Here is an 11,356-nt window from a genome sequence, read left to right on the forward strand (position 1 = left end):
CGTGGACGGCCCACGAGAGGCGACCCGCGAGGCCTCTCGGCCCGCGCAGTCGGCCCCGGGGCGATGATTCCTTGCCCGAGAGCGTCCCCTAAGGGGCCCCGAGGCGAGGAGGATGTCCAGGAGTTACCCTCGCGGCTCCAGCCCGGGTGGCGACCCTGGATAATACCGATGTCCGAGGGCGACCGCCATCCGCCTCGAGAGTGACCTCGGGAGGCAGAAGTGCGGCTTGCCCCTGATAATTCCCGTTCCGATGCCACCACCCCAAAATAAACTAAAACAGTACATCACAAACGACGGGCAGGAAGTCATAACAATTAAATACGTCCTTCGAGGAGGCGAGTGTCGGGAGTAGCAAGAGAGAGTGGAGAGATGAGGAGGAGTGTGAGTGTGAGTGTGCTGTCCCGCCTGGCCGACTGTATAGACACGAATAAGTGCGTCATAGGAGTAGTGATAAGTGAAAAGAGATAATAAAGGATATGTTGACGATCACGCGAAGACGAATAGATCCCCGGACCCCGCCCTCTCTCCAAAACCTACATACTGGGCAGCGCAGGCACGTAGCCCCATCCTAGCACCGCATCCCTCCGGAGGAACAGTTAGTGGATCTGACAAAACGCAGCATAGGGGTAAGTGGGAGCATCAAGGGGCCGGTTAGCGGATCCGGCAAATACCAAAAACGCAGTCTCAAGGGTTTCATCGAGCCGCAGGTTAAAAGCCCGGTCTCGTCCAGGGGTGGCACTGGGTTAACAAAGTCACCTGGCGCCTGACTAGGAATTAATTGTGACGAAGTGAGGGGATGTAGGACTAGGGTGGTACGGGTGTGGACAGGGATCGCCAAGAAAAGAGTCCAACCCGGGAAAAGCGTTACAATACACATCAAGGTACCGTTTGATGAAGCTCTAAGCACGACAAGCACCCTGGATTATGCATAAGTAACATGCTCACCGCAGCCATTTTTGCACAATCAACAATTTTGTGAAACAATGGATTTCAATCACTGTCCAGCTGAACAGCTGAGCGTGAATATTCAAAGTATAAGGTTGAAACGAGAGCATAGCAATAGCCTGCAGTATTTTAAATTCAGCCGCAATTATTTATTATGATGGTTTCATCGAGATCCATGGTTCAGTCGTACTAAAAGCAATGGCAGTGACCTCAACATTCTCCGATATGATAGGTAATTGCGTAATTTGTCCTCAATACTAGTATTCCCGGTTCCTCTTAATATTCAGAGCATCAACAATCAACTCACAATCACGCGTCACTGTATAGACTGGTATAAAGAAAAAACGTCTTTTAAAAATGTTGCGACGTAAGTCTCGCAGGTTCACCGAATCGTCCTTCCGTTACCCGGCCCTCTGCCACCACCTACCCCAAGAGCACAATCCAAAAATCGAATTGTTAGGCGCTTGGTCACTCATCCCAACGACTACCGTCAGTTTATATTACATTATAATTATTGTCTCATTCAGTATTACATATTTTAGAATAATATGTGCCACTTTATGCGTCCTCGTATTATCCAGATCAATGAGGAATTGCTTAATGTGTAACGCGATTTTCGCGTTAATGGAAAATGTACGGGATAAATCACGCTCTCTGCCGCATCGATTGGGTCCGCTAATTCCCTACGCGTGGGGAGTTGAAGTTATAGTACTGAACCTCAGCTCCCAATGAGACTCCTCTGTCGGATAACTTGGTTCTCCACTCCAGAGAACTGTTCCACGTTAGACGGGGCGGGCATTCAATTGGCCAGTGGTCCAGATGAGGGGTTAACTGGACAGCCTGGTTGGGGACATTTGAATTCGGCGCGCTCCAGGAAACGTTACCGGCAGGGATATCCTCGCGGTGGTGATAAGAACCACGGACGATGCCCCACGCACTCCAGCCACTCCATAACCTAGCATACTGAGCGACCCAGTGCTCCCGCACGCGTTCTAATTTTACATCCGCCGTTTTTGGTATTTCGCGGGATGTCTCCAGAGGTCCTCACTGCGCCCTAGGAAAGGGACAGTGACGATCTCTGGTCACGCACCTCATTTTAACTTATCGGTCTTTCCTAATTGTGTCCTCAACAACTAGGCGGCTTAAATGGTATTTCCTAATTGTATCCTTAACAACTAGGCGGCTCTCTGGTCTGCTATTTTGGCCCCTTAAAATACCTGGCGCCCTCCTGGTAAACCAGTTGGTAAACCTCCTGGTAACCAATTCCCCGGACTTACGGAACACTCCGGGGAAAACATCGTTACAAATGATATTTCTTAATTTAATGGTATTTCTGGGCTAACACGACAGCAATCATAGCTCGAGTACGTCTTTATGAGTGTCCTGTAGATTTCTTAGGATTGGAGAGTCCAAATTGACTGAGTAATCTGTTGGTCTTAGAGTTTTCTTCAACATCGAGTGAACACCGCAAAAGAATGACGGTGCCATTCCAGGTTTGACTTTCTGTTTCTGGTCCATCCCATTTGGCTTTCATTTGGCTTCATTTCCTATATGTGAAGAGAACAAAAAGAAAAAAGGAGACAAAGTTGACATAGCCACGGAAAATGTACAAACGGGCTGATTTGTTACTTGGACGAAAACTCATCACTGAGGATTGAGCTTAGTACATGGAAGAAGACCGCCGTGGGCCCATTTCCCCATTCACCACGCCTCATCAAAGCAAACTACTGGTGAGTCAAATATTTCGACAACACATTAGATTGTTTATGCTGCCTCGAAAAATGATTTTGAAAATAGATGAAAAATCCACTACTTTTCTCGCATGATTTCCTATCCATTTCCGATAGGCTCAACGTAAAAATCATAAATTATAATTTTTTGGGCCAGGTTATTGTAGGTGGGCACATATCCGCAGTATATGTGCTAAATTTCACTTGTGACAAAGGAGAGCGCCGGTGGAGTCAATCAAAGAATAACCATGGCTCCGTTCTTGATCCCGGGTGAGGCCAAGAACCAAGTAGGCGAAACTTGTATTCCCTCCACAGACTTCGAGGTCATTTGATTCATATTGTGCACACATACTCAGGAGGTAACATCGACACATTTTTCTTTAAGTTAGGGTAGTGACAAGTAGAACTGTCACTGATCACTTGGCAACAAATCACGACCATTTTTGATCCATTTCCTTTCTTTACGGGATTTTTTCTGAGATGAAACTGAGAAAAATCGATAATTGTTGCTCGATGATTTTTTACAATTCACAATTGCATAAGATTTCACCATTCGTGAAAACAAATATTTTCATTTCCGGTTAAATCAATGCATTTAATTATATTATTCTCAATATCGTTGAAATCATAATTTATTTAAATAACGATTCATTTATTAATAATAAATAATCATGAATTAGTAATACATTCATCGACTTATTAATTCACGAATATCATCGGTTTCATCAGCAGATGAAAATATGAAGAGAAAGTAAATGGAACACAAAATAACAAAAACGGTTGTTAAGATTTTTTTGTTTATTTTCTGATTGGTAAAAATATATTTTACATTTTTCCTTCCTATTTACAATTGTTCTATCATTTAAAAAATCAGTCCGTCAGTGACAAATAGCTGCATAGTGGGGATGACATGGCGATGATGGGAAGGTCATAGTGGCCGCCGCACTGCCTCATGTCGCCTGAGAGAACGTGTCCTATGTTTTTGGCCTAACAACACCTTCTTAAATCATAGCTTATCCCCAAGAGGATTGACGAAAGTAGGAGCTCAGTTCTGGAGGGAGATTTTGCGCGTTTTTCTCGACTTGAAACTTATTTTTTTGCTCCCGTTAGGGGGCGTGGAATACAGACGTTGTGTGCAGGTCTTGAGAACACGGGCGCGGTGATAATTCAAATTAAATTTTCTCTCAAATTGTTGTAAACGATTGACGATAGATCGAGTAATAAATTATCAGTGGATAGAAGATATTCGTAATATACTCTGTAACGTGACATTTCCCCGGGGAATGGAAAATGCCCATTACCTTCGCCCTACTTCCCCTAAGCCTGATAAAACCTGCTAAAATTTAACCAAATGGGCGCCAGGTAATCTTTAACCGGAATTACCAAACCGGAAAATTCGGTAAACCTAAACTTAACTAACCTCGAAATTCATTGTATCGAAAATCGTATCTCAAACTCCTAAAGCTCTAACTCAAAAATATACTCCAAAATCAAAAAGGAAACCTGAAGGGAACGGGAAGGATAATTAGGCGTTGGGGAAAGGTGACGGTCCTGGGGTCGCTCAGTATGCCAGTTGTGGAGAGAGGGGTGGATCGTAGATGGGGGCAAGGTTACTGCCAAATATCGGAAAACATACCAAAAAAAAGGAAACGGGAGGCGAGAAATAAATTAATGCAACAAAAACATTGTCCTTACGTGTTCCGCTATTCATGTCAAAGTTCAGTACAAGAGTCATAATTAATTGGACAAACATCTATTGAGATACTCTCCCCCAAAATTTTATTATCATAATAATTCTCTTGAAGGTCATGAATATTTTAATTGGCTCGAAAGAGAAATTCGGAATATATTAATTGGCTCGAAATATAATTTCTCCCCAACCAGAACCCCAAACTAAACCGCTAATTGACTCAGACACTCAAAATGTGTCGTAGTAATGTGGCCTCGAGGATTATCGATCGGCGATAATCCGAGGAAGATTTAACAATTTTAAGAAAACAAAAGAAAAGGAACAAAAAAAAAGTATAACTCGTCGGACTCGAACCCACACGCCCGAAATCTGAAGAGAGTGAGAGAGAGAGCACTACGCCTCACCGCTCGGTTAACGGCGAGGAAAATTCTATCACCAAAAAAAAATTCCAGGTCCCTAGAAACTCAAAATCTCGAAATCCGCAGGACGGATTTCGGAAAAACCTGAGCCGTACGGCTCGGAACATTACCCCGAACATCCCCACAAAATCATCTTCATAAAAATCGCTAATTAACCACATTGGGCCAATTAATAGCCACGTGGAATATTAATGCGCTTATCACACTTGTTGCGCGTACCACTCGATGGCTGTCTCGATGACGCCATGAGGGAAAACCACTGGCCCTTTGTTGGCCGTGGGTAATTCACACAGAAATTCCATCCCTACAATAACCCCTAAAATCCCAAAATTCTCACCAACAACCCACCAACCGCACCGGGGGAAAACACGCGCCGAATACGTTCGGAAAATCCTCCCAACAGTCCTCTAAAAAAAACCACCCAAAACTTGGGGGAAACAACCGACGCCATTTCCATGGCTCGGAAAAATCTCTGACCACCAATAACTTATTGGGGAGCCGCCAAAAAGGGGAAAAATCTTTAATTAAGGTCGTAAAAACTCCCTGTGGATTTTCTTGCTGCCCTTCTCTTTCGTTTCAGGACCATCCTGGTGGCAGCTAATTGTCCTGGTGTTCTCGGGATGGTGCAATATCACGTCTCACTACTCACTATTCTTTTTCTCCCGTGTGGATGTTTCCGAGGTTAATGCGTAACTGTTTTTCGGAGGTCAGTGTCGCGTTGCGCTGACCCCCTAATCACGCCTACCAATCGATCGGGTGTCGATTGGTGGATCCCTCTACCTTATTCTGGGTCAAGCCCTTCGCGGGAGAATTAATTCAAACTTGAATTAATTCTCATTACCAGAAATTTTTCTTTCCGCCGTATTTTTCTCTCGGTTGTTCCTCCTGGATTCCTGGGGTTAGAAGACCTAAATCACTAACCTTAAACGTATTAAATTATTTCACTAACCCGTAATTTTATTTATTTATTGGCACTCCGCTGAGGTAAGGGCTGGATTTACCCCGTGCGGCCTTCCACCGATACTTAATTTTAAAATTGTTGGCACTCCGTCGGGACGATGATTAATTCTATCCCAGACGGCCTTCCACCCGTAACAGCCCTTGGCGATCCGTAGGGGTATTTTTCGTGTTCCTCGTACGGCCTTCCACCCGTACAAACTAACCCTCAGGAACCCTTTCCTTTGGAGCGCCGGCTCTTTTGGGCCGGAACTAAATTAACGTAGAGCTTGCCCTGATCTTAACCCTAAAATCCCTAAACCACCCCGAAGGGGGAAAATAATCATAATTTTAACCTACCCCTAACTTCTTATTATCGCGCTCCCTCTCTCTCGTTATTATTTTCATTTGGGGATACTAACGGGCATCCCCGATGCTCGTTACAACTCAGAGGTCGAGTAGTTTACCAATAATTTGGCCAATGAAATAATATTAGGTTATGGAATTATTTACTTAAGTGATGGAAGCTGTTTTCTTTCATTTTTAGTCAGTTGTAAGTCTACAGACAATGTTTGTATACCCGAGGAATTTAGCAAGTGCACTTGTAGCAATAATAGCTGTGAGAGATATCGAAGCAGGAATTGAACGAGTAAGGATAGAACGAAATAGGGTGAGGAATACGGCAATGAGAGAATCACAGAATCCCTTTCACACTCTAGATGAGCGTTCTTTCAAGAGACGGTTTAGGTAACATTGCACGTCGTATAACGTTCATGTATCCATACTTTTTCGTACTAGGAAGTGTTTAATAAAGTTGAATTTTTTTTTGGGTAGGTTAACAAAAACGTTAACGGAGAGGCTTATTCGACGCATTTCTCCCATCCTACCTGATGAAGGTCCGACATCATCTATACCAAAGTGGATTCAGGTAAATAAAAATTATTTTGGAGCAGGACCAATATCCCATAAGTAGCTATTTTGAGAGGAGTTCCTCTCCACATACCTAACTTCTCAGTGGTTTAAAAGGCATTTGATAAACGCCTCAAGACGCCTCCTAACGGGAACAAAAAATAAGTTTCAAGTCGAGAAAAACGCGCAAAATCTCTTCCCTGGAGTTGAGTGACTCCAGCGGCATCATAGTATCTCAGCCTAAAAGGAAGAGGGCGTCACATGCAATGCTGGGATGTGTGCCCGTCAGCCGACTCAACGATTCCTCAGCACAGTTCCACTCTCAGAGAGAGAACTCGAAAGTGGGGGTGTCCCTCTGAGAGCTTTTTTCCATTGAAATTAGATGAAACTACGAGGAACAGAAAGCAGGATATGAAGAAGCTTTATGTAAAATTATGAAGATTGCAAAGAAGGTGAGAAGGTGTTATTCCAAACCCAACTACCGGATTCGGTTCCCAGTTTGCCTTAGAGCAGAACTGCTACTGAGGAATTGTTGAGTCAACTGACGGGCAGAGACCCCATCACTGCGTATGGCACCCTTCTTCTCCTCAGGTGAGGTGCTACGATGCCACTGGGGCCACTCAAACCCACAGAACTGAACCTCTAATTCAGTCAATTCTCTTTGATAACTCCCACCTCACCTCAACCGACCACCTACCTCACTGATTAAACGCGGCGAGTGCTATGTCCGCCGCTATCTTCTGTAGCAATTCAAATAATTGACTATAAGATCACCCACTCGTGGTGTCGCCAGCGATACTCGGGCGGGGAAGGGAGGGGGTCTGTGTTAAGGAATTGCAGATGCAACCAAAGGACTTGTCCAGAATTATGTAGTGAAATATTATTAATATGTCAATTTTTATTATTTACGGTGGACATAAACCATAGATTTAACGTTAATAACGTTTATCAACTGATTGTATTACCTCGCAAATTCAAAAATAACAAGTGCAGAGCGTGGGTTTTTACACGAGGAGAAAGTTTTATGAAGCCTTACTATATATCGCTGACTTCTCGCTACTTCTCAGCTCATTGCCATTTTTTTCATTTTTTTCCACCAGATTAACTGAATAATGTTCTAGTTTCCATGTTGATCATTGGCGAACAACGTACGACAGGGCCGTGCAATAACTTTTCCACCCTCCTCTAAACTTCTTAAAATTCATAAATGATACATAAATGTGGAAATCATCGTCGATGAAATTTAGCAATTCAGTGAACAAGAATGAAATTCGAGAATAATATGTTTCACTTCTATTTTATTAATGGTTTGCCAAAAATCCGCAAAAAAGACGAAAATTATGAGGAGGAAACTGCATATCCATGACATACATTACTTAAATAAACTGAGAATTCTTACTTTCGTAACAAACACAGTTACTGATTTATTATCCTGATTATTAAATTATGTACACTGCATACGTGTTGATGAACAAGATGAGAGGTTGCAAGGGACATTAAACTTGACTCCGTGGTTTTGTCGAGTAAGTCACACCCAGTTTTTCAGGAGTAGGGTGGGGTACTCAGTTCCATTTTCGTCGAACTGATCAATACGTAAAACACCCTGAGTATATCTTACGGCTATTTCCGGCACATCTTTGACGGAAATGAAGACGTTAAAAATATATAAACTGCGTACTCCGTGTTTTCTATCGTTTCGGCAGTAACAATCCAGAGAGATATAGGTACTAAACCTGTATTATATATATACTTCGATCAACTCATTTACTTCTCTCTTCATCTTTCCTTTTTGCTTCCTATAATATTCTTCTAAATAGCCCGGTATCATGGTGCAGTGGGTACATTCATTGCCTCGCGTGCGCCTGGTTTTGACGTTAAATTACTATCGGTTACCGGTGTGAAGCCCAACCATTTAAAGTCCTGATCAATAATTATTATATCCTAATGATGCCAAAGTGATATTCAATAATCATTAAGTAATATATATGTTAAAAAATGGAAAAACGTAATTGAAATTACTAATATACTAATGCCAACGTCAATCATTTTTAACGAGTGCACATGAGGGAAAAATGATAACAAACATAGTGGTTTACATACTTTCACCGTTATTGTAAGATTGATTTAACTAACCGGTAAGTCACCACGGGTGAAGATTATATGAGATAGCTGGCCTGAGTGAATCAAATAAGTGGTGATATCATTATAATATAATCGTACCCCATGCGTTAAAACAATTAATTGTCTGATTCTACCAATGAAACACACGTGAGTATAACCTTATATGTGATTCAAATGAACTGACCTTAACTAAACTTCCATTGTAATTATACATCGCGCCTCCAATAATCGGGCTTTTTAATCATGCTCTATCCTAGTCGATTCTCCCTCCCCTAAATGTGGACATCCTTAATCCTCGATAATTCCGAATTGGCAGAATTTTGGAATGAAGAATATGTCATCAAGGACATGATAATCGAAGAAATTCTATTTTATCTCACTGGTATCATCATTGCTGAGTATAGTTCCACGCAAGATATTCAAAGTTGTAAGGAGAGTTAATTTTGAGTTAGTAGGGTGACTGCATATTTTGGCGGAGTTTTCGTGTTTTTATGTTCGCTTTAATATCAAATCACTGCATTTTGTGACATGACTTCAAACCGATATTTACGAGTGAAAAAGTGTCAATATTTTAAGAATAAGACAATCGGTGAATCTGCTGACAATTTTTAGAACAAATGCGTAGAAGAAAGAGGTACTGAAGAGCCCATTGCTCCTTGCAGAAATGAAACAGTTTTTAACAAAACATTAGCTAGAAACGTGGACGTAAGATTTGAAGTCAGTGAGTCAGGCTCAGAAATACGCTCACAATCAGAAAATGATCTCAATTGCAATGAGTTGTCTCACTTGAATGCCAATCTGGGGACGACTGATTCTACTGATTATTTTTTCAACCCAAATTTCCGTTAATAGGATTGGCTCATTCGACGTCACGTGGTACCAAGGACCATGGTAATATACTGATAATTTGTTGATAATTTCGTCTGGTACTTCCTATATATAAGAAACAAAATAATATCCAGTCGCATTAACCCCAAATGTCAATTACAGATTTAATTCGATCCCTTAATTTGAATTAAAATATATTTGTTTTGAAAATAAAATTTGTATTTGACAACTGTGAGGTTCGTCTCATGGACCAATTCTGTTAACCGAAATTTGGATTGAACAAATAATCCTACGAATACCACTCTAGCTTTGAAAGTTATCGAAATATTTACCAAGGTTCCCTGCACACAAATGAGTTTGTTAAGTTTTTCAGAAAAATCGCTCGTGCTTCGCACTGGTGATTTTTTAGCCTGGAAAATTTAACACACTCATTTGTTTGCAATGCACCTATTGGTAAATATTCCGATAATTTCAAACCTCTCGTGGTATTATTAGCGATAACAATAGTAAAGATGTCTATGGCATTACCTGTACTGCTAATCGCGATGGAATGAAGCAAAAACTACCTGCCTGGGCTGTACGTAATTTACCTACGCTAACTCTCAATGTCATTACCGATTTTTTGATGACGATCAGAAGTGAAGGATATCCAAATTTAGGGAAATGAGCAGAAACACTGTTCAAGACGACTCATCGTCAGCATTTGAGGCAAATATACAGTGCGAGTGGTCTGATATAGGTGAGTTCCAGTATCTCGGAAATGAGCATCATATACAGAAAATAATTTTTCCTCGCGTGCATACTGAAATTGAGATTGTAATTTTCATTCACATTGAAGGGATACAAATCTATCGAAGTTTGAACATTAACGTTTGGCCAATTTCTATAAAAATTTATCACGAAGATTACATTTGCAATCCTTTCATAGCGGGGATCTATTGTGTAGATTCAACACCTGGGTCTGTCAATAATTATCCGAAAGATTTTATTACTGAAGTTAAAACTTGAGTGAAAATGGAATTCACATTGCAGGAAGACGTTTCTCTTCCAAAATTCTAGCAATCGTCGCGGATTCTCCGGTCAGGGCTCTTATCGAATGTTGTAAGAGGGCCGGAGGTTTTTACGCTTGTGAAAGATGCTCTACTGAAGGTGTATCAACGGAAGAGAAAAGACGCCAAACTCGAGGCCTGCAGTCAGTTTTTTAAAAAGAATAATGAAGACGAAAGGCGAATCTCAGGATACGATGAATCGTTTAGATTTCGAAAGATCGTGGAACGAAAGTAGTTTGGGAACGTGATATGTGGAATAAAGTGCTGAAGCACACCATGAACTGTTACGAGCATAATTGGAGTATAAAGAAAACTATTTATTTCAATTAGAGTGTTTTTAGACCAAAATTATGGGTCACATATTTCACCAAGGATTTGGAAACGAGAAGTAAACATTGAGTGAGTGGGAAAAAGAGAGAGAGAAGAACAACAACTTTCTCCTGCATAATAGAAGTTTGCGGTATTTGTATAGTCTTTGTGTGCCTTTATCACTTGGCGTCTCGTAAAAATCTACTAAATAATTTACTTTTTTATTCACTTAATCCTAACATCACTGAACCCTATTATAGTTGTTTCAATGGTTATTTTTTATCTCGCAGTTACTCTAAAAGCAAAAGAATTTCGGAATGATGTCACCGCAAGCGGTCTTCTTATCCAAGAAATATGCAATTGTGGAGTTCATTTCCGACCATCTGAATTCTAAAGAATTATTTGTTTTCTTACTACGTT

This window comes from Fopius arisanus, unplaced genomic scaffold (genome assembly GCF_000806365.1).
Source record: "Fopius arisanus strain USDA-PBARC FA_bdor unplaced genomic scaffold, ASM80636v1 scaffold00034, whole genome shotgun sequence".
Classification (NCBI taxonomy): domain Eukaryota; kingdom Metazoa; phylum Arthropoda; class Insecta; order Hymenoptera; family Braconidae; genus Fopius; species Fopius arisanus.